Genomic DNA, 24,026 nt, shown 5'->3' on the forward strand with positions numbered 1-24,026 from the left:
CCTCCGGCGCCCCTCAGGTCGGGTCAGGCCATGGCTGCAACAGAACAGACGGTTGGTCAGAAGTTGCCATCGCACGTGACACTCAGCAAGCCGCGGGCGCCGTCGACGTTCGGCTCGCCCCGCTATCGGGGGGGGGGGGGAGACGACGCCCCGCTAGTCCCAGTAGTTGGGGAGGCAGCAGTCGACGATTGGTTCGTCCCACCAGGGGGTGGGGAGGGAAGGGGGAGGCAGCAGTCGACGCCCGGGTCGTCCCGCACGTCAGGGAGGCAGCAGGGCATCGCGCCGCCGGCCCCCGGCCCTCGTCTGTGACGGCGCCCGGAGGTACACCAGCGACCGCCGTGGGGCAGCGATAGGTCAACTGCCTTCCCAGGACCGACAGGTGTAATTAGTATGATCAGGTGCCTTCCGAACAGGTGCATATGTGATCCAGACAAATGATAGTTATGCATGCCTGGCCTTGAAAAATGCAGGCGTAGTCATATCGATACAAGACGAATTCTTCATTGTGTACTATTGGTACTCGGTTCACGCTGTGCAAGCTGATACCTTAATTCCACGCACTGATTGTTTTCACTAAACCAAGCCGATAGTTAAGCACCTTTCTAGGCACAAAAAGACTCAAAATAAACAGACAGGCTTTCAGGCGCCCAGTTTGGGGAGATTACAAGTACATGGCTGTTCACGCCATGCGTATATATCGGTATACACATGTGTGGCATGTGTATGGCGTGGATTGCAAGGCACAACGCCATGCGTACGTATTGGTATGTACACAGTAGTTAGCACTGTCAAGATACCTTTGTAAAGCATGCTATCTGTACAGCGTAGGGCTGTGAGCACCTGTAAGTCAAGTACACTGATTAAGCAAGTCATGTTGTCAACTTAAGATACGTCTTCATGGTGCATTGAACATTTAACTCTAAGCCAACACGGCTTTGAAACATGCACTGCAGATGTAGACATTTGGGCATGTATTACATCCTCAGGTGCCGTGTACAATACGCGTTCACCTGTTCTTTAAAAACATCAAGTTGGAACTCGCATATACATATATATATATATATATATATATATAATATATATATATATATATATATATATACTATATATATATATATATACGCATATATTATATATATATATATATATATATATATATATATATATAATGTATAACATATATGTTATATATATAATATTATATATATATATACATATATATATATATATAACTACATGGTGTATGAACGAAAACGGCCAGCGCTCATTTCCCCATAAGCAGCTCGGAAATGCTTCAACCAGAAAGATAACCAATCATTCCGTGTCGTGCCCTGATGAAATGAATAGCCCCCAACGACCAAAAACGGTAGTTGTGCTTTCAATTCATAGCTTTTGTCTCCGTTTTCGGTGACACGTTCTAGCTACTGCGCTAGAGTTTGATGGCGCATTTGCGACGACCGGCACGGCAATGCCCTGCCAGTCTTCGTTCCGGACTGGCTGTCGCCGAATGAAAGCCGTGTTCGCCGTTGATGGATGGGGCTTCGCGTGCAGCATCAACGCTCAGATCGTGACGCCGACGAGCTTTTCTATCGGTCCACCGCTGGGCAGGCAGAGTCAACCTTGGGCTGTCGGGGCTACCGGGTGGGCTCGGCTGGACTCTCGGGCACTGAATATGGGTTCTTCGGTGCCCATCGACCGTGTGAACGCAGCGCTCACTTGTATAATTCATATAATCCGTTTGTATAATTCACGCTACGCACGCGGTGTGAGCCTGCCACTGTCGGCGAATAAACAGGCGCGTGCTAATAGTCGGGCTCCATTAGCGAGGCTAATAACCCGTATGCGCCGGACGGTAGTCAACAACAGGCCATGGCCCTCACCCCCTTCGCGCAGCGGGCCGCGCCGCAACAAGCGAATGGGGCACGTGGCTGGTGCGCGGGGGAGGGGAGGGGAAGAGGGAGGACGGCGCGGCGCCGACAGCGCTGCCCGGCACCTGGCCGCAGCGACACGCCCTTTACTTACACAGCGCCTGAAGGCGTGTTCACGGACATCGGCACAAAGGCGATGCTGGGCTGGTGTGGGAGTGTGTCAGAGTGGTCCGTAGCTTGTTTGGCCCGCCGTGGTCCGTTTTGTCAATGTATGAATTAGCCTTCCGACGGCATGCGAGTGATGCGAGTCAACAGTCACATTCAGGGTTGTTCAGTCCCAACTATCTAGCCTAGGTTCACGTGAGCTTCCCGTGACTGAAGCGTGCTTAGTTTTGAGTTTTTAGGAGGAGCCGCTGAGACGCCTTCGTAGGGCGAAGCTAGGGAAAAAATAACGCTTGTGGGCCGAGGGTTAAATAATGGTAGGGGAATGAATTGTACTATTAAGTTTTCGTGTGCATGCTTAAGCTATCGTCTAGGCTACCGCGGGATCGTCTAGCTCTGAATTAGTATTGATATTATCAGTAAAAACCCGCGCACTGAGATAACACATACAAATAACTTATCACGCAGATCCTGCTAAGATTGGTGATTCTTCGCTCATGCCGAGAGCAGCAGCGTCAACAGAGCCACCTTCCGGTCCAGGCACCGCTTTAACAACGCAAGCACACCTTCCTGGTAGAGCATCGCGCGCCTGGTAAGCACCGCAAACATAGTGTGCATTATGAACCCCGCACAAACGCTGATACCCGCCTGAGCCGGACCAAGCACACTCATTTCCGGCGGTCTGTTGCCTAAGAGGCACAGCAATCAAGGATGCTAGGTATAATGGAACAAATGCAAAGTGGACCGCATCGCGCTGTGCACTAAGGTTTAAATGCTAAGTAGCATGCAGCTGAGAATAAATTTGTAGTTAATCCCATTAATAACCGACATCACCTAGCAGTTAGCTTTCTACGGTATTATATTTGCATGGCCTGAGGACTTCATGAGGTTTTCTGGAGAGGTGTACTGTCATAATTCACAGCGTGAATTTGTGACCGCTCCAGTGAACGCCAGCAGGTTTGTGATAAATGGGCAGTCATTCCCCGTTAACGGCAGAGTATGCATCACCCCTTGCGGAGTTAGCGATGGAGCCAGCTAGGTCTCAGCAAAGGGCGCTCGAGGCCTCGGTTGCAGTCAATTTCAGGTAAGCGGGGTGTTTCGGCTCCAGCACAAATCTTTCCCTCCGGTTATCGCTCCAGGCCCAGTACGCCCTCCTCGGCCTATGATTAGTTGATTCAAAACTTCCTCCTCGGTTCATGATTGGTTGATTCAACACCTTCTCCTCGGTTCATGATTGACTGATTCATTACTTCCTCCTCGGTTCATGATTGCCTGATTCAGTACTTCCTTCTCGGTTCATAATTAGCTGATTCAGCACTTGCTCCTCGGTTTATGATTGACTGATTCAGTACTTCCTCCTCGGTTCATGATTGCCTGATTCAGTACTTCCTCCTCGGTTCATGATAGGTTGATTCTCAAGTGGGGCCAACGCGGAAAGATATCAACACTGAGCACTAGCTTTCATGTAGGATGACACGAACGAGCTTGTGAAATTGTGACTGATGATCATGTATGGTGATACGGACGCTCTATGATTACTGCAAGATCGTATAAGGCTGAGCCGGGCGGCAGATAGTTCGCAAGAATGAATAGCTTCTAGACGAAATTACGCAAGCCACATATCTGTTGACGGTTATGCCGTTCAGTGCCATGCATATCACTACCGATGCTTATCAAGACAATTTATCTCTTTAATCGCAGTTTAGCCTCAAGCAAACAACTTGTGACATTGCACCACGTGAATATCAGTCATGCTGTCGAGTGGTAAGCCCCAACACAAAGGACTGCTAAGGACCTTTATCCTGGCTGAGTTTCTGGTTACACTAATGATGCTTTATGCACAGCTTTGGGTGCATGCATATATATATATATATATATATATATATATATATATATATATATATGCAGGCTTGTGCTTTAGTCACCCTTATATATATATATATATATATATATATATATATATATAAGGGTGACTAAAGCACAAGCGCCCAGCTGAGCCAGCGTCCAACGCTGTAATCAGCATGGAGACGCCATTCGTCACGAGCACTCGAATTTCCAAGAGAGCTCTCATACATTGCCTCATGCTGCAAAACCACGCTCAACTTGTATGCATGCAAACTTTTTCGTGGCATTTTTCATTAACACCTTATGTATTAAGTGAGTAAAAACAGGAGAAAGCAGCCTCCCTGTGCAAAATAGATAGATCATGGTGCTACTCTCCCGGTCTTTTTATGGCCTCCAGATACACTTGGTCAGAAATATTGCTTACATCGATCACATTCAGTTAAACTTAGAACATGGACATACTCCAAAACAGCGAGCAGCCCACAATACTGTCGAGTTGAGAGATACCAAATCCAGGATCACATACAATATCCTTATCTCGTACTTTTGTCGTTCCGGATGTCAGCAAAAAAGTTTTAGGCACCAGTGAAAATTCTATCACAAGAAAACGAATTATTGAGACATGCGTAATTTATTCAGCGTTTCGGCGTTTAAGAACGCATGCTCGAAACGTTGAGAAACAAGATTTTCCAACGTACAGCGCTTTAAAAAGCAAACAATGCGCATGAAAGTGGAGCATTGCTTCCATCGGTGACAGTTGTTTATCAGCAGCAAAAAGTCTGGAGTTCTGTTCCAAGAGACGAGACGGCGCAGATTTTCCACGATCCTAGACACGCTGTTTGACAGGCACTGTCGGCTCACCTCGTCAGGCGAGAGTTTCTTAGCGAACAGCTTTAATTTGATAAAATAGCGTCCTTTTGCAGAAACTGACTGACACCAAAGATGAGCCAGCGCCTAGATTTGATTGTGTAGACTAAAACCGTCACCTGTTGGACAAACAAGGCCTTTGGCTCATTGCTCCATGCGTGCTGTCAGCAAGAAGGGGCCTTGAGGACATCATTGTATATGCTTGAAACCCAGAAATTTGGAACCTGCGGGACACATGCGCGGCGGCCAAACACACGCTTCGGCGCACCAGAGGTGAGCAGCGGCGCGGGCGGCTACCCAGCGAACACAAGCGGCCTCCCTCTTCACATTCCATCCGGGATGTGGTGGCACGAGCTGCGGATGAACTAGCTTGGGCCCGTTGCGCAATCAAGAACTGCATTTGTGGTACATGGCTGGTTCGTTGTCAGAAGTGAGTACGCAAATGGAATGGATCGTGGTGCAACGCCGTCCAGCGACGGGAATACGCATCGTGCCACTTTGAGGATCGAGATTGCACTATGCTTGTGTACGTGGCTATTGCCGTCGACACTACATCATGCACCAACTAGTGGCAAATGCAAACATCGCTTCGGCAGCTATGCACGACACTGAAAACGGTTATGCTGTTATAAGGCTTCTGTCAAGACTGATGGCTCGACAGGATGTCTCCTCGTGTAGCGTGGGCGTGGGGGTATTCATCCGCGAATAGTGTGGGGTGCACTTGTATAAATAACCGCTACACCTAGGCAGCAGTAACCAGACTGACCGGAGGAGTGGCATATGCATCTTGTCCAATTGCAGTCGAAGCGCGAAGTTTCGTCCCACTGCCTTCATTCGCAGTTCCCTCGGCCGTTTAGCCCAAACCTAGACTTAGCCCACTTCCTGGACTGGATCGATGTCGAGAGATTGCTGCTTCAGCTCTTGCATAGCCACTTCTCCATCCACTGTGCCGGTGGTAGAAGTCATGAAATCCGAACGACGAAAATATCGCAATAAATGCTGACCTCTTCTGACCCAGAAGCGCAGGTTTCATGTCTATCTTGCCTGGTTGGGTGTGTGCTGAATCATGTCCGTTTCAAATCATTCCTCTGCCTTTTATGTTATTTTTTACAGCCTTAAGATACATTAGATCACATTCCTTCGTCGAACAACGTCTGAGCCATACCGTCAAGTCTGGTTCCGAAGCGGTGACGAACATTACGAGCATTTTACACCAGATGTGGTAAACTTAACATTGGGCGTTCAACTGATCTCACCTGTAGCTATGCAAGACAGGTCTAGTGCTGTAAACGATCCTACGTGTTGTCAAGATGATGGCAGCTTATGTTTTTAGAAATGCTAACCGAATGCCGGTGACACGATTGTAAACAATGGTCGAGAAGGTGAACAGATTCCAGAAAAAAATATATCGTCACTATTTTTGAGATTGCGGCATCGCAGAACCCAGCCGATGAGACCTTCAGGACCACGGCGCCAGAACAGGCCTGAAGCTCATAACTCGCCCGGCTGCCGACACCATGGAAACAGGCCAGAGTAGTTGTAACGGTGCTGACGATGCTCCTGTCCATCACCCGAGAGCCCCTCACCCGCTGAGGTATGCCTCCCGGGCAGCCCGCCAATGGCTGCCGAGGAAGCGCAGCCAGACCGATGAATGAAGTCCGCTCTGAGCGGCCGCGCCGTGATGACTCTCCCCAGACGCCAGAGATCGAACGCGATCGCGAGAGATGGCGATCATCGGCCGAGCTTGGCGCGCACGGCGGGAGAGGGGGGGGGGGACGGGTCAGCCGCTTCGGACGGACCGGCCCCGGCCGCGCGGTCCCCAGCGCTGATTGCCTGCCGGACCGATAGGCCGAAGCTGGGTGCGTCGCTCTGAATGAGCGTTGTCACGCCACAGACCGATCGGGGTCCGTGACGGGCCCGACCGGCACGGCCGCGCCGCCGCCGCCGCCGTCCAAAGGTCGACCGACGACGGCCGCCGACCAGCGCCGCCTCCCCGCCGAGATCAGACGACACTGAGTCGGCGATGGCGGAAGCGCCTTAGCGGAAACCAGTCACAGGCGATGACGGTGGCTTACTCTGATGACGTCAGCTTAGGGGAGGTCACGTTCTGTCTGTCCAAAGAAGCGTCCCTAACGTTCCACGATCGACCGAGCTGGACTTGGGCTGAGCGAGCGCGGGACGATATTTAACGTTACCTGCTGTAGCATGACGACCGCAACTCCTTGTCAATTCAAGTGAAGCGCATGACGATGCACGGTGCAAAATTAAGCTCATTTCGTCCACATCGCCCATGAATTATAAATACCATGCGGTTCAGCTCCGCACTTAAAGAGAGTTTTCCTGTTGATCAGGATCATTACACGTTTTATATAATTACCTGGGTTTAACCACAAAAGCAGCGCATCACATATAGCACACGTAATGGAGACATTTCTCGTTCCGATCGCTGTAGGGCTTGAAATTCTTGGCCGGGTGTCAAGCTAGAAGCCCCGGATTTCCGCACATGGATGTAATCGATGCGCTCTTCCAATTGTGCTTTATCATTCCAATATTATGTCTTATTTCAACGGCTCTCCCGGTTGATTTCAGCATCACATTTTAACCGATATTTTCCCACTAGCCAGTGTTTTTCAATCGAATCCAGTCAGATCCGTGCTTGCCGCTGATATGTTCTAATCTAGTCCTGTTGAAAAGAATGTTCAACATTTGAAGATACTGAGGTGAACATCAGATATGATAGGAAAAGCTTATTTGTATTTTTTGGTAGGCTTTCAATGTTCAAAAGCGACCCTAAGTAGCAAAATTTCAATGTTTATTAAAATGCGCCCCATTACGTCATCGTTTGATGGCGTCATGGAATGGTTTTGTGACGACAGCAATACCTGGCAGCATCTGGCAGCCAGACCTAAAGGATGCCTCGGAACGCACGAAAGCTGATGCCAGCCGGCCATTTTCTTCGCGGGTGCTGTGGTGACGGTGGGTTAGTGAATGGTTTGTGTATAGACTTTTTGTCTTGGTGCTGGTTGTAGGAAAACCTTTGGTGGACTGTTTGACATACGCAACGTAGCAATCACTGACTTTTATGGCCGGTTATCAATATTAAAGCGCGATATGCTGTAAAAACTGTCATATAGTGCCCTGAATCTCTTACCAAACCTTGCCAACGACTGCTAATGATGTCAATACTGTGTTGTCGATCTATCGTTGCCTGCAGTGTCATAATCCTGCCATTCATATCTTGTGATGGGCACAGTGGTTACTTCCCCTATTATTTGTAACTGTAAATACAGTCACATGCAAAAATAAATAATGCATCCATAGATAGCGTTGCTTTGGGTTGTTTGCCAACGCGTTGTTATTGCTATGGTAAGGGTGGTAAGGTTGAGGTACCAAAAATGTTTTTCTTGTTTAGAATTATTTATGCAATCACTAGTTAACCCTGATATAATCATTGTGGTGCAACAGCGTTCTTCCTAGCAATAGTTTGGCAGTGTTAAATCAGTAGTCATTCATAACTTATAAACTGTTATCTCATAGGCTTGACAGAGAATAGTCAAGCAATGTGGTACATTGAGCAATGACAGGGGTCAATAGTGTCACTGCGCACTATCTCAGTGCTGTAATGTGGCATGGCATAATGAGCAATAATACAATTTTTGTACTGCAGTCCCTGCTACTTTCATAATAAATTATATTATGAGAAGGTAGGTAAAGCATGCATTCTTGTATCAACTCTGCATCTGACATATGACTGGCCAAAAACACACGATGCAATATACAAATCCTTTTTAGCACAGCACACAACCAATAAGTGACATCACTTAGCCTGTTCTGAGAATCCACAAAGCCTAGGTGACAAGGACGCAAACACGTCTTCTACCTCCAGAGTCATCCAACGTGCTGCAGCCGTCAGGCTTCTTCACTCAAAAATTTTGTTGCACAAGTAATGACAGAAGTATAAAGAGAAAATACTACCTGTTGTGAAATGGCACTGCAAACCTGCTGAACTTGCACAAATCTGGAGACATGGCAAGAGCATGTAGCTATAGTTAGATGGGCGAAATGCAAGGAAACGAAGAAGCCGCCAGAAGGCTCATGATAGAACATTGTTAAGTGCCATCCAAGATACCAACGGCAATACTTTCCCACCTTTCCCAGCAGTCTGCATCTCACACAAGTTCCAGTGACTATGACATTGATCACTTGCAAACAATGCTTGCCTGCATCCAAATTTGTTAAGACAGTAAGATGTGCATCCATCATCATACAGTACCATATTTTCAGAATTATTAAGGGGGAGCCATTGGTGTAAAGCGGTATTATGCGAGCTTTTACCAGGCATGTGCATTAATGAGCCACACGGACCTGCCACTACCGCCAAAATAAATTGCTAACGTAATGGAATGCGGTGAAAGTAAAGAATGCTTACGCTCGACGCACCAATTCAGCTGCTAAATCATGCTAGCAGCCGATCACCTACCGCGCAATGTGTCATATGTGCTGCATCACCGCTTTTGCGAATGCATCAGCAGCCATGCTGTCTTGACCATAAACAGAAAACAACCTGTAATATCACAGCGATCGTATGACGTTTCTATGACGTCGTCAATGCTAAAGTGACTGAAATAGTCTCCCCATAAACATTTTCCCACTTTTGCGTTTATGTAACTCCGGAACCAGAGGGTTTTGGCTCTTAAAAAGGGCATGGTCGTAAACTGCATCAGGAGGTCCTCAAAATGGCTATTACAGTTCAAAACCCCATATAAAGGTGGGACACTCCCTTTCAATACATGAAATAATCCATCATCTGCCAGCTGATCTCATGAGCTCCAGTAACAGCTCTTTCAAAGCGTCTTTAAAGAGCAGAACATGCCACGCACGTCAAGAGAAATCATACCGGGAGAGCACGTATGCGATAAAATATGCCGTTGCCGTGCGTGGCACTCGCACACGACCCCAGGGGCCTGTAAGGCGAGACGTCGTAGTCCACGGGGAGCTTTCCTTTGTGGCCGCACGGTTGCATGCGCGCTACTACTAGACTAATGCTTCCGCGCTGCGATCCGCCACCATGACACGCCATGGGCCTCCTTGAAATCGTGCTCCGGCGCCAGTCGGCAGATATTTCCGTAATTAGTTGAACTTTTCATTAAGTTAGTAGACATGCAGCACACGCGGACCCGTCACGACACGATAGAGAAACGTGCCGCCAACGACCATGAAACGGCTGGCTTTTCGTAATTGATGGGTAGAGCGCATTAGGCTGCAGCCCACATGCTAAGTGCCGCCAGAGCAGTTGACATTTTACAGCACAGATGAAGGTCTAATGAAAACAGGCCCGTTGATGTCGGTCCTCGTTCACAACGCTGATCCGCATCTGAGTGCACGGCTGGCTAAGTCGTGAGCTTGCCTCCATCCTACCAGACGATAATAAATACGCATTTTGGGTTCCGCTGCACTTTTCAGGTTGGCGACAGGTTTTGATTTCCTGCGATGCGCACGGCTCGCCCTCGATTTACACCAACGGGGTCAGGATGCGTTTTGCAGCTCCACTTTCATATAACGCGAAATGAAATTGTTTCCAGTGTCCTCAAACCTGAGCGGACTGGGCGGGATAGACAACAAAGAGGTAAACTTTGACAGTGCCAGGCTCCTTATGAAAAGGCATCGTCAATACAGCGCCTGCTTTTTTGCATCCAGGGTGATAGCGCCGTGCTGCAATAGCGGCTATGTTCCTGGTAGTTCGTTTCATGCATGATCTTGATATCGGCCATAATTTGGGCTCTTCGTCCATAACCACCCGCAGTCCACAGCTTCGTGCTCTTGAAGTAATATTTTGTCTGAATTCCGTTTGAAACCGATCCATAGCCAAAAAGTTTTTGCTCATTCAGTTTGAGGCCGCTACCGCTGCCAAACTGAGCTATAGACACCAGTGGATTCAGTGCGAACGCCGCCAAACCGTCCCTGATTACCGTCGGGTGCTCGGCGTTAAGTGACAGATCGAGCTCAGGTCCAGCCGGTGTAATTCCGCGAATAGACTGATCATTGTGGCTCTTGTTCGCCAGTAGTGAGATACAAATAGCTCAAAACAGGCAGCCAAATAGGCGGCTTTGCCTTATTCATCGGTTGATGTTACAGCTGTCGAACAAAAAGCCATTTAATACCATTCGTGCTTTACGGGTATTCAACCTTCTCAGCCGACTGGCGACCCAGCAGGAGAGGGTGGTACCGATTACCGGTGGGCAGCAAATCATGTCCCAATCCAAAATCTATTGCCGTTTACACGCACCCGGGTGACCGTTCGAATACCCCTTGCTCGAGTGGGGGTCAATATGACAGCACCCTAAGACATTACAAACTAATGTAGGTTAAGACACCAAAATCACAAGGTGGATTGACTTGTGCGTGAAATCAATCGTACCAAAACTTGAAATTGTTATGTCATGACCTTGGGTCAATTAGATCAAACAAGGATAAACTTCAGCTTGGCGTCTTAAGTGCCCAGGGCCTCCTCATGCAACCGATGTGAGGCTAGAACAAAAGGTAAATTCTGAACAAAAGGTCAGTAATGTCAGTGACCTTGTTTGACCTCTATATGGTGACGGTGACCAAATACCTTCGAGATTGCCCCTATTTCACCATTCGAATAAACGTCAGGGATTATGCTTGGCGACATGTTCCTAAAAACAACATGCTGAACTGGTTTAGTTTAGGCCAGTGAACAACTCCGACATTTGAAAAGTCCATGGAGCATGTCTGTTTCGGTCCGTGCTGCTGATGCGTTCAAAACGAGCACCAGAAACTACCTCATAAAACGAAGCTTTCGAGCAAAAAAGCAGGTTAAGTTTGACTTTGATCTGACCTTCATACTTGACCCCAGGACACTTGAGTTCATTGTTAAACTAAATTCAATTGTTAAGTTGCCTACGAAACTATCTCAGATAGATGTGGCTCCGTCTGACACCCCATTGTTGCATCACATAGAACGAATCCCTAGAAATGCCATTCACTGATTGCCACGGTCTAACTTGGCACTGTCATTGGTTAGCGAACTTACAAGAGACATCAATTCTTTACATGAAAAGATCCGCTATTTAATTCTATATAGCTTTGCAAAGTATGGTGCAGCTATGCCGCGCCGTTCGGAGCTCGTTTGGAAAACCCTTCAGGGGCTGGTCAAGTCCATCCCGCTCCACACCCTAGCGCGTGTTAAGTTCAGTGCATTATGAGTGCTGACGCTGAGAACAACGAGAGGGAATGTACCAGGACGCCAAAACCAAACCTCCACTAAACCAAGACATCAAGCAATCATGTTGGCGTGCGTGGCGGTCATGCTTGTCTTCGCGAGCTATGTCCATGTCGGCTATTGAAAGGGGTTGAGGAAACATTACAATGCAGAAAGCTCAGTCGCATGGAGGACAGGAAATGTCCCGAATTTTTGCGCACTCCACCAATTAAAACATTCCAAAATAATCAGTCACCCATAAACCGTCATATCCAGGCACCCAACACAGGGAATATACCAATAAGTCTTCGACAAACAAACGGCTCGTACACATTCTGACCCAACTGTTTCGGCAACAGCAGAGACAATGCCGAAAGGTTTCGGTATCAAGCACAAGGTTGGAAACTAACATACCAAGAGCATCAGCGCAGTCAATCACTTCCACACTATAACTCCTGATGCACGGCACCGTGCTGAGGACTGCCTCAAACGAAGACGGCTGGTGCGGAAGGCTTCATTGGCCCGTGCCGAGAATGAGGTAAACCGTAGCTTGATAAAGGGCATCAGCGCCCAACGCAAGCTCTACTGAACTGTTTTTTAACCTGCTTCACCTGAAAGGCGCCGCTGGAATCATGTAACATTGCGGAAAACGACGAATCTAGGACGACGTCTGTGAATTTATTCTTGAGTGACAATTACAAATCTGCAGCAATTCTCAAAGCTTGGAGTCGATTTTCAACTTGCTTTTCTTAAAAATTGTATTCAGAATAGTGCTTGCTATGCTATTCTGTCCCTTGCTATCCTATTACGCCCCTTGCTATGACACGCTCCAGTTCCGCGTGTCTGCCTCCCACATGTTTCTCCAATGATGTAAACGCTTGCCATAAACGTGAATTCTCCATGTGGCCTTCAAAAAGGGCCCTACGCAGTGTTTCTATGACACAACACGTATGTGAAAAGCGCATGCAATAAATCTATCTCGATAGCTCGTTTCTTATGCATTTCCCCTTCAGCCCATTAACGCAGGCATGCCAAAATCAGCTTCGAGCCGTGCCGTTCTAGTCTGCAGGGTCAGTCGAACTACAGCTTCGAGCCGTGGCGTTCTAGTCGGCAGGGCCAGTCGAACTACAGCTTCGAGCCGTGGCGTTCTAGTCTACAGGTCCAGTCGAACTACAGCTTCGAGCCGTGGCGTTCTAGTCTGCAGGGCCAGTCGAACTATAGTTTCGAGCCGTGACGTTCTAGTCTGCAGGTCCAGTCGAACTACAGCTTCGAGCCGTGACGTTGTAGTCTGCGGGACCAGTCGAACTACAGCATCGAGCCGTGACGTTCTAGTCTGCAGGGCCAGTCAAACTACAGCTTCGAGCCGTGACGTTCTAGTCTGCAGGTCCAGTCGAACTACAGCTTCGAGCCGTGACGTTCTAGTCTGCAGGGCCAGTCGGACTGCAGCTTTGAGTTGTGATGTTCTAGTAGGCAGGGCCAGTCGAACTACAGCTTCGAGCCGTGACGTTCTAGTCTGCAGGGCCAGTTGGACTGCAGCTTTGAGCTGTGACGTTCTAGTCCGCAGGGCCAGTCGAACTACACCTTCGAGCCGTGACGTTCTAGTCTGCGGGGCCAGTCAAACTACAGCTTCGAGCCGTGACGTTCTAGTCTGCAGGGCCAGTCGGACTGCAGCTTCGAGCCGTGACGTTCTAGTCTGCAGGGCCAGTCGAACTACAACTTCGAGCCGTGACGTGCTAGTCTGCTGGGCCAGTCGAACTACAATTATCCTTAACTAGGACCACTACCTCACATTATACTGGAGCTATGCAAACTACCTTACGGTATGACGACAATCACCTGTTTGCGTAACTGCCTACCAATTAACGACAGCTTCACGCAAGCATGCTTTGTTTGCTTCACATTTGTGCGACTTCTTTGGGAAGCTAATTTATAGCTGCATTAAGAACGAGCAGCCTAAGCAGCCTGCATCGCTCGGCGAGTCCGGTTACAGGCTTCCTCGTAAAATAAGGACGTTTTAGGTGCATTACGCTCCCTCGACTGCGGATGCAAAGGAACGTGCGCCGTTTTGCCGCATGAGTGATGCCTTTCCTGTTTTCTTTATCGCCATGGGGTGCGCCAAATCGCAAAACAATATCATAAAACATTGGTTTAGCGCTCAGGCTGTGGTGTAGCACCAGTCACGTGACATAAACAAAATATCGGGCAATGGAGCTGGCAGGTGTTAATGCCGTGCGTACCAGAGTGAAAGACACTACGGTGTTGCTGATTGATTTTTGCGAAGAAACCTAGCGTGAGCTGCATCACTCTCTGCCATCTGCCATCTCTGCCATCTCATCAACTCATGCCAAAAATTCCATGGACATCTCGCACGTCGTAAAGTGTGGGTGTTACGCCATACTTAGCTTAAAAGATGAGTCGAGAGGGCAGTGTAAACATATGTCGTAAAGCGTGGGTGTTACACCATGCTTAGCTTAAAAGATGACTCGAGAAGGCAGTGTAAATATATGTCACAAAGCGTGGGTGTTACACCATACTTGGATTAAAAGATGACTCAAGAGGGTAGTGTAAACATATCAAAATGCTGGGCGATAATCACAGTGCTTACGGATGTCACGCATTTATTTTGTTTAGAGCCATGTTTCCGATGCATACTTGACTGCCATTTACAGCCAGATATTTGGTTAATCAGTAGTTACTAATATGTTGAATGTTCGGTATTCCCACCGTAAGAACTCACAATGCCGACAAGCCACGGGCTGAATATATTTCTTTCTTGTGCCAGGTACAAATACGCTCCCAGTGACCTAACGCAAGAATTAGCCCAACTGAGAGTCATGAAGCACAAATTAAGAAGGGCGGATGACTTGTCCGTTATTATTATCAAATGCACGCAGCGACAGCTTTGTTTGAAGTTAATGTAGTCCATCCCTGTGCGTTCTGATACGAGCTATACGGAGATCTGGAGAAAGGTAAACAATTTGAAAACTTCGTTGCTGCGTGAAGGAACTGAGTACTTAGGTGTGCGCAGATCCTAAGATGTTAATGACGTCAGAGATTGACCGATTGGTCGACGACTCCACAAAATTGCAATCCGTTCCAACTTGTTTGCTTTCATTTTCTGCCGGTGTTGCCCTTAGAGCGCGGATTTACACAGGAGGGTAGGATAGATAAGCTCAGAAGCAAAACCCAACGGTCGGAGCGATCAGCCCAACCAGATACCACAAGCGAGCCGCGTGTATTATTGCCGTTTGATTTACATCAAGGGCGCGTCGTAAGCTTGGGCGATTTGGCATGCATTCTGGTGGAGTAAAGGCAATACCGGCAGCAAGTAGACGCATACCAAAGCATTGAGTGGACAGGTCAGGTTAACCAGTTCTTCAAGATTCGGAAAAGAGTACGCACATCAAACTTCATCGCAGTACGACTGGACGACGATACCTTAAAACTTCTGGAGGAGGACTTTGTTTTCCATTATCAAGGCATATAGTGGGAACTGCCCACGAGGGGAGACAAGTGCGCCAGAAGCGGGTTGGGTATGGGCACAGCGTGCGGCGTGGGCTTATCAGGGGCGCCAAAGAATCTCAGTAAATACTTTCAGCGAGCGTCACACCGCCTCCGCAGAGACGCAGCACACCTTCCACAACACAATGGAGGCATCGCTCGTTGATCCTCTGCATAACAGCTATGTGGAGGCCACCAGCTCAGCCAAATATGAAATTGAAGCAACCCAACACAAAGCTGCTTATGGCATGCAACACTTTATCATCAAACAAAACAAAAATGGTACTATCACCGAGAAAAGATCAACCCCGCACGAACAAACGAACGAAAAGTTGGTCGGTAAGCCATCGATTAAATGCAGTGTTACCGGTATATGTAATGTTTACATATATATATATATATATATATATATATATATATATATATATATGTGTGTGTGTGTGTGTGTGTGTGTATATACGATGTATATATATATGTATATATATACATATATATATATATATATATATATATATATATATATATACATATATATATATATATATATATAACGCATGCTTGATATTTCCACTTAACCAGGACCTTCTGCCGTCCTAATAACAACAACGTAAATGTCAGCCAGGCCAGAGTTTAAGCCCTTGCTTGCTTACTTTAAGATAAAGCTGCTCAACCTGGAAGGCACGTCAAAAATAAAAGGTATCAATTGAGTGTACAATTTTCTAGCTCAGACCAACCTAACATTGCCAACTCAATATGCCTTTGCCGCAAATCAATAATTGAGCTGCTAGATTTTATTCGATACTGAATACATACTATCTGGACAAAAGTTTAATTGTTCAGGTGCAGCATGTTGAGGTTTGTGTCCTTCAGTGGAAACACCTCATTTGTCTTCATATAGACACTGACCCACGCTCAGAAGGAAATCATGACGCGTTTACCGGGGTGCGAAACCCTCACCACCCTTTCTCATTTGCGTAACGAGATGAGTTGTCCGCAAACAATTTTCACGTGTCTTACAGTAAGCGAACGAACAGGAAACACTAGGAATCACCCGTATTACCCAGCAGCTTATTCAATGACATCCTTGCAAGGTATGAATGTCAGTAGAGTTCTTACACTATTCCTCGAGAGTGTTAATACAGTCCTCACACTGTACATCGAGAGTGTTAATACAGTCCTTGCACTATACATCCTTACACTATACATCGATCAATTACGACAAAATAAAAACATAAAGGATCACAACCGCTGTGAAGTACGAAACCTACAACAATGCGCATCCCGTGCATATTTGTTTCTTTACAGCTCTTATATAGAGTGGCACATATGTTGACACGGATTTCTGTTGCAAGCAATAAATAAGTGATTTAAGAAGTCATTATTGATGATTCAAAGAAGTAGGCTCGGCTGGCATGATATCTTGCAGCTGGTGTTAGTTACTGTATGGTAAGGCACATAACTTTGTTTCTCTACACATTCATGTGGATGGACGGCACATGGGAAATCAATTCAAGTAATGCCAGAAGACTTCACATTATTGCTGTGGTATCCAGGGAACAGCAAGCAGCGCTGGACGAATTGGACAGAGCCCTTGCGCTATAAGTCTTCTATTGAGCCTGCGACCAAACGCCGTTTTGAAAAGAGCAAAACTGCTGAACGAGGATTACGGGGGATCTGCAGGCAAATCAAATATCGCTGGATTTATCAAATATTCTTACTTGACCTATATCCAATAGCAGGAAGACAATTACGCGCTAGAAAAGGTGAGAACTCATCCAAGTTGTTGATTCTGTTTAGAACCTGTAGTAATTTAGCGCAAGGTTTTCCAATTTATTAGGGGCCACAGGCACACGGTATCCTAACAGCTTAGCCGATGTGTGGCCACGCCGTTAAGAAATATAATTATCCATATTATCTCAGTTTACAGGTTCTCTGATACCTCCCTGGCAACATATCCTACGTAAATGTCATTCGATTATCGTCCAATTGCCAGACAGCCTAGGCTGCCTGAAGTTTGATGTGCTTACAGCAGCTTTTATACAACACTGTACCTCGGAGACTTTGGGTAGAACCTGAGACAATGTGCAGTCAGACGTGAAGGAGGAAACTATTGGCAAGAGCATGCCTCAATCTCACATAAGTTGTTCACTTTGGCCATTAAGGAGGTTTTCCACAAAACTTGGTTTTATACTTTTAAACCATTTTAAGTGATGCATTTACTTCTATAAGAGCAATGCCCCACACTTAAGCATCGTCGTAAGCTGGGGTTTTTGGCGAGGCCTAGTGGCCGAGTGGTTGGCGCCTTGGGCGCTCCGATGACGGCCCGGGCTCCAATCGCCGCTGGGCCAGACCACTGGGCTCCAATCGCCGCTGGGCCAGACGCCTGGGCTCCAGTATCATGGCGCAACGAATTCGTGCTCATTAGACGCGCGAAATGTGCAGTGTTTCCCTTGTTAAACATCGCTGTTATGTGCCGCTGCGACGTGGAATGTACAGCATAACGCTGTGTCGCATACTAATGCGCTGAGGTCCATCAAGCACTTGACAATGCGGTCCTCTACAACGGAATTGACAGGTCAGAGTATCCCAGCTCAAGCTGTGTCAACTGCATCCAATTGTTTATTGTGAGACTTTTATGTCCACCCTGCTATCTGTCGTGGAAATGGGAGACTCCATACACTAATATGCAGATTAAACACCAACAATTGACTTTAAAACACCACGTGCACCAATTGCAAGCGGGAACTGCGCAATGTAATCACCTTATGACCGCCACATGTCGCCTTTTGGAAAAGGAGAGGAGTATGGTTGGTTAGCTGGGAAAGTTAAGAAATCTGCCGTTCACAAAGAGTTAAATCAAGTAAAGTGAGACATAAGTCAATGTTCAGTGCCGACCGATCGAAACTCCAGAAATGATCACCCACTATTTGATAATGAACGCCCCTAGTGTAAAATACAACGGTTTATCGCAAAACCGGAATGTTCACAGTTACAGAAACATAACCTTGCGAAAAATTACATTTATGCGTCGCACAATGATGGTCTAAAATTGAAGAATATAACATGTCACGGAAGGTTATACACAGTATGTAACATATTCTATGCACACAAAAATCAACCGTAGAACATATTGCGGCAGTCAAACGAACCACTGCTGTTATCCCTCAGAGGGTGCACTTTTCAAGATAGTGCAAAATATCAATAATTTAGAGCACAAATAGCACTGTCTTTCCTACAAAACAGGTAAATCAATCAAAATGACCTGAAAAAATAATCATTATTATTATTCCGTACTACAGACAAGGACAAAGGTCTAGGAGGTTTTACACTTCCTGAATCAAATCAGGCTGGGTGTGGTGTGCATCTCTAAATACTGTTCCGCTGCTGTGCTAGGGCTCTGCGTTTCAAAATCTAAACCGAAAAGCACTTGAGGATTTGCAGTTAAATGAGCTAATTACCGTACAGATCAGAGGGCTAAAAGCTCAGCGGGCTGTTTTGATTTCCGACAACACTTGTCCAGGTTCAATGTTAGTGTGAAGAGAGTTAATGTACACGCGTGTACGCCCGCACGCACGCAGATGTATACATGTATATATATATATATATATATATATATATATATATATATATATATATATATATATATATCTGAATATATATATTTAAAGTCACGTAAAAAATCAGCGACCAAGACAGCTAAAACATATATACGTGTAATCATGTATAGCAAAGGTAAAAAATGACTGGCCAAGACGGCAGCCGCTATCATTTATATTTCAATCGGTCAACGTTTCGATACGCTTGGATATCATAATCGAGACAGTCAATATCCCATCCACTTACCCCCACACCTAAAGTTACCTCTAACCGTTGGGAGAGGTCACTCCTCCCGGGCATCACAGTACCAGGTCTGAACTTTGCGTCACTGTATGAGCACCTTCGGTCGATACTGCTTTGCGTCTTAAATCGAGATTTGGGAGCAGGGACGTAGCCAAGGGAGAGGTTAAGTACCCTGGGTCTTCCTACTGAGGCCCAGATTTTAGCGGGTTTTTTTCTTTGCATCGATAGCTCCCGACAGAAGGTAAACAAATGGCGCGATCCTGGGGTCTAGTTTCCTACTCACTTGGTGGGGAGGGCCCCCCCCCCCCTCCCGTGTAAAGGTCCGTTGGTTGGCATATTTTGGGGGTAGTTTGCATCATTTTTCCACAATATAGCACCCAACACATTTTGCGACAATACGGTCCTGGTGTGGTGCATTTCCAGGCCCTTCCTTATGAATCCCGTGTGCCCCTGTTCGGGCACTCATTATTTAATAATTAAATAAATCCTAGCTATGCCCTGCTTGGGAGGCATGTAATATGATGCACACGAAGGCCAAAAACCATAGAACAGAAGGAACACCTACCACCATCCCTAAAATTATTGACGTGTGCCTTGTTGCGCTCTGTGAAGATTAGTGAAGATCAGCGAGGCTAAATGTCCCCCCCCCCCCCTATCCCGCAGTCGGCTGGCATGCACCAACCTAAATTTCTCTCAAATTCATCCCCTGCAGCCTGGAGGCCATATTTAGTTGCAAAATCAGCGATGCAGGTTTATAAGTCCATCAGTGCCTTAAAGGATCTTTAAAAGCAGAATGCCAGTAAAAAAACAAACAAACACAATGCCAGCATACGCCAAGTACAGGTACTGATCAACTCCGATATTTCCTCTGCTTGGGCACTTTTACACTGAACGACAGTGGCAGGAACGGAGGAACTATCGCGTTATGGGAACAAAAGGGGGACTTAAGGGCTCAAGTCCCCCGAGCCATTTGTACAGGTTTAACTCTAGGCCCCTGCGCTGGTGCATAAAAAGCCAACTTAAAGTGCCACTGAGCCGCCGATCCAGGATAACCTTCCTCCCTCTCGCAAGGGTGAGAATCGCCTGCAGAGAGCTAGCTGATCTGAAAGGCGCGGCCCAACTGGTGTCCTTACACCTAGCTCCAAGACTTCTGTAACAACTCCAATCAGCATAGATAGCCGAATAAGATAGGTAGTCGGTATGTTATAACCGTTTTAGTTTGATGAACGCCACTGCAACGCATAATACAACACAACGCAAGACATAATGCATGCCTAACAACACACTACAACTTAAAGCGTTACCTGCGACGAGTCAACCTGCAGCAGCAAAAGCCCCGGCATGCCTCAGTACTGCTTCACCGCAAGCACAAGAGTTTTCAATGCCATTGCTCACAAACACCGATTTTTATAATAGCAGCAAGTCGGTATTTGTAGGAAATGGCACTTGACATATAATTTACATAATAACAATAACATCAGAATGAGAAATGAGCTAATACTAGAACATAATTTTAAACATATTGTTTATAACACTTCGGCGTTGATTGCCTACAACGCCGAAGTGTCATGTCTCAGCAATGGCATTGGTTTGGGGGGGGGGGGGGGGCGTGATGGGCACCGCCGTAGGACGCCATTGCCGTTGGTTATTGACAAACGTAGGGGCTGCAGGTAAACCATACAGTGGTATATTTCATATTGTGCAATAGTGCATCACATAACACGCCTTCAGTGGGTTGGCAAATCACGCGCGGTGGGTACTGTGCAATGCTTTTCAAACTACAAGTTCATCACTATGCTGTCGTACCTGCATTATAGGAGCTCACCTTACGAATGTGGGTTGCCCGTAACTCGCCCAGTTTAACTCAGTTCATCCAGTTTGGCTACCAGTCTTTCCCACGTTTTCAGCTGATGCTCGTCTTCTGAATCCAACGCGTCTACTAATAATTTAACATTGGTGTTGCCGATCTTATGGTGTTAGATGTCTATGAATATGTCATTCATGGCAAGTAACTTCTTGGTCATGGTTCGCACCATTAAGCACGAGCACGACGCTCATATGTACGCACACAGGTCAGCTTAGAAATGTACCAAATAGCGCGAAGAAATTTATCGGGGACTTCGTATGAGACAAAATATGAGATATGATTGGAGGGATTATGCTAACCCCATGTTATTCAATGGATTTTCATTTGACTGAATATAAAGTGATTTTAGCATCGTAAGATCGACGGAATTTCGGCATGGCACTAAAACAATTCAGTGTTAAAGCGAGTGAATGATTGAACACATAAATTAACGATTTCGGATGGGCGAAGGATCCCGGATATAGACAATTCTACCTGGACGGTCAGACCTTGCCAAGTCTTGCTGCACTCCGCAGCCCAGGCACTCTGCAGAGTTGAATCCACGTACGATGCTCAACACGAGGAGAGAAATTGTCAAAAATGACTGAAAAGACAAATACAAAACTTGCAGTAAGTAGCTGGTTTTTGATCGCATCGACTACTTTCTAGAATAGGGGAATGTAAAATATCCATATCGCTCTTCGTTTCTACTACAATTTTGTATGCGTATAATTTAGACTGCTACCAACTGTTTGACAATTTTCCACGTATGAGATTTTTCACTATATATATATATATATATATATATATATATATATATATATATATATATGTGGGTGTGGGTGTGGGTGTGGGTGTGTGTGTGTGGGTGTGGGTGTGGGTGTGGGTGTGGGTGTGGGTGTGGGTGGGTGTGTGTGTGGGTGTGGGTGTGGGTGTGGGTGGGTGGGTGGGTGGGTGTGGGTGGGTGTACGTGTGTGGACGAGCCTTTAAGTACCTGTCAATACGCATTGTTTTGATGTCCATATTTCGAAATGCACTTATGACAAGATGTTTCATCAATTTTGGGGTTCAGTTATGAATACACAAGCGGATTACATGCACAGGTGGTCGAGCTGACGTTGACAGACACGCTTAGTGCGTAAAGAGACGGAAATTGAGACAGAGTTCAGCGACAGGAGATGCTAAATATGTAAGTGTAATTGGCATTTGCACGAAGGTAACCAACCCCAGCAACATTATCCGTTCTGACAGGGCACATCTCCTTTCACGCCAGCTGTCGATTCGGCACGCTCACCCGATGATGGACACAGCCTTGTCAGTGTGTTGTTGGACGTCGTCTAGGGGCTTCAGCATAGCGAGTGACACTGCGCCGGGTGGAGAAGGCCCTGCATCATGCATCGACGCATGCAGTTGGGGCTCTTCTTCTTGGTGCGGGGGTCCACTGCAGGCGACAAGGCACGGCAAACGGTCAACGATACAGCCGGTACTTAGTAATAGTCCGTAACAACTTGACGCAAGCCAAAGGCTAGCTGCCGCTGGACAGGTGCTATTAATACATATATCGTTTTGCATTGCTATCATTTTCCATCATATCGAAATGAGCCAGAGTTCCTGTCATTACTCCCGAGCGCTCTCACTAGTCTTCAGAGCAAGAGGATGGTGCCTTGGCGGCATACTAGTCAGACGCAAGGATATGTCAAGGCAATCGTAGATGCAAATGTAATTTTAACTCAGCACCGCCAGCGGTATTTCGTCAACCACGATCGTCTTGGGATTCCTCGCGCGCCTGTGATGTCGGGATCCAATTGTCAGATGGGAAATATAAAGGATAATCGACAGCACCGTCGGTTTCTTCGGAACAAAACTATTTGGACGAATATCACCGAAATGATAGCTTTGCAAGTCCCATCAAATACCCCACTCGCCCTCACAAACGTTTAGCGAACTTTGTAAACCCGAGGCGCCTGTAAAAAAGGCTGCATAGCTTAAAATATGATCAGACATCGCAGGCCCATTTTGCGTTACAAACATGACCTGATGCGCATCCATCATCAGTGGGTGCGGTCAGGGCAGGTTCAAGCCCCTTTAAGGCCAGATGAGATAATTTTAGGAAAAAAGTTCTCAAAAGCATATTTCTCAATAGCAATAGCAACAGCAATTAAAACCTGTGGTGACATAGACAAATGGTATTGATTTTGAACTTGTACTAGATTGATGGCCAGTGTATCATAATCGGGCAGTGAGGTAAATATACGAATAACTGGCATTGTGTAAACGTGAAGGGATCCAACTTTGCCTTTGATGAACAGATACGGACGCGATTGCATCAGGGGCTCTACCAGTTACGTAGACAAATGAGTTATTGTGTGACATCAACATAATTCGAAACAAGAAGAGGACAGGCATCGATGAGCATATATGGCCTCGTAAGTCTGTGCTAATGGCATCAGGTATTTACAACATGTAGCATTAAGATAATAATCTTGCTAAGCTTTCAAGTGGATTCCTTCGCAGGTCCTGAAAATATAGGTAAGCTTGAAATGGCTGAAAGCTTTTTTCATCTCGCATCAGTAGTTCCTTTGATATTTGCTCAAGTGAAACTGATGAGAATGCATGGCAACGAAGGTCATCACAATGTTGCACTGCCCATAGCATCGCACATTCTCTGTAGCATGTCCCGAATGGGCATATTCCGGTACTCTCCAGGCCCATTCCAGAAAATCGACGTAAGATCACCGGTACACGCCGCATCGCTTGTAGACATGCTTTTCGCTCTGAAACTGGTTCACAACGCCATCGGCCGCAGCCTGGACCCGAGCCGACCACTGCCACTCACTGAGGACGGCCAGGGCGCCGCGCCGCGGCTCGGGTCGCC

At 46.7% G+C, this 24,026-nt stretch overlaps 1 long non-coding RNA gene across 1 annotated transcript; it reads right to left on the bottom strand.

Annotated features, from left to right (window-relative positions):
- Positions 1 to 24,026, bottom strand: LOC119114771 (uncharacterized). The gene is made up of 3 exons (XR_005096069.1): positions 23,988 to 24,026; positions 22,446 to 22,592; positions 1 to 34 (listed from the first exon to the last, which is right to left on the bottom strand). It is a non-coding gene; the product is annotated as an uncharacterized LOC119114771 (long non-coding RNA).

This window comes from Pollicipes pollicipes, unplaced genomic scaffold, assembly GCF_011947565.3.
Source record: "Pollicipes pollicipes isolate AB1234 unplaced genomic scaffold, Ppol_2.1 Scaffold_3087;HRSCAF=3621_pilon_pilon_pilon, whole genome shotgun sequence".
Taxonomy (NCBI): domain Eukaryota; kingdom Metazoa; phylum Arthropoda; class Thecostraca; order Pollicipedomorpha; family Pollicipedidae; genus Pollicipes; species Pollicipes pollicipes.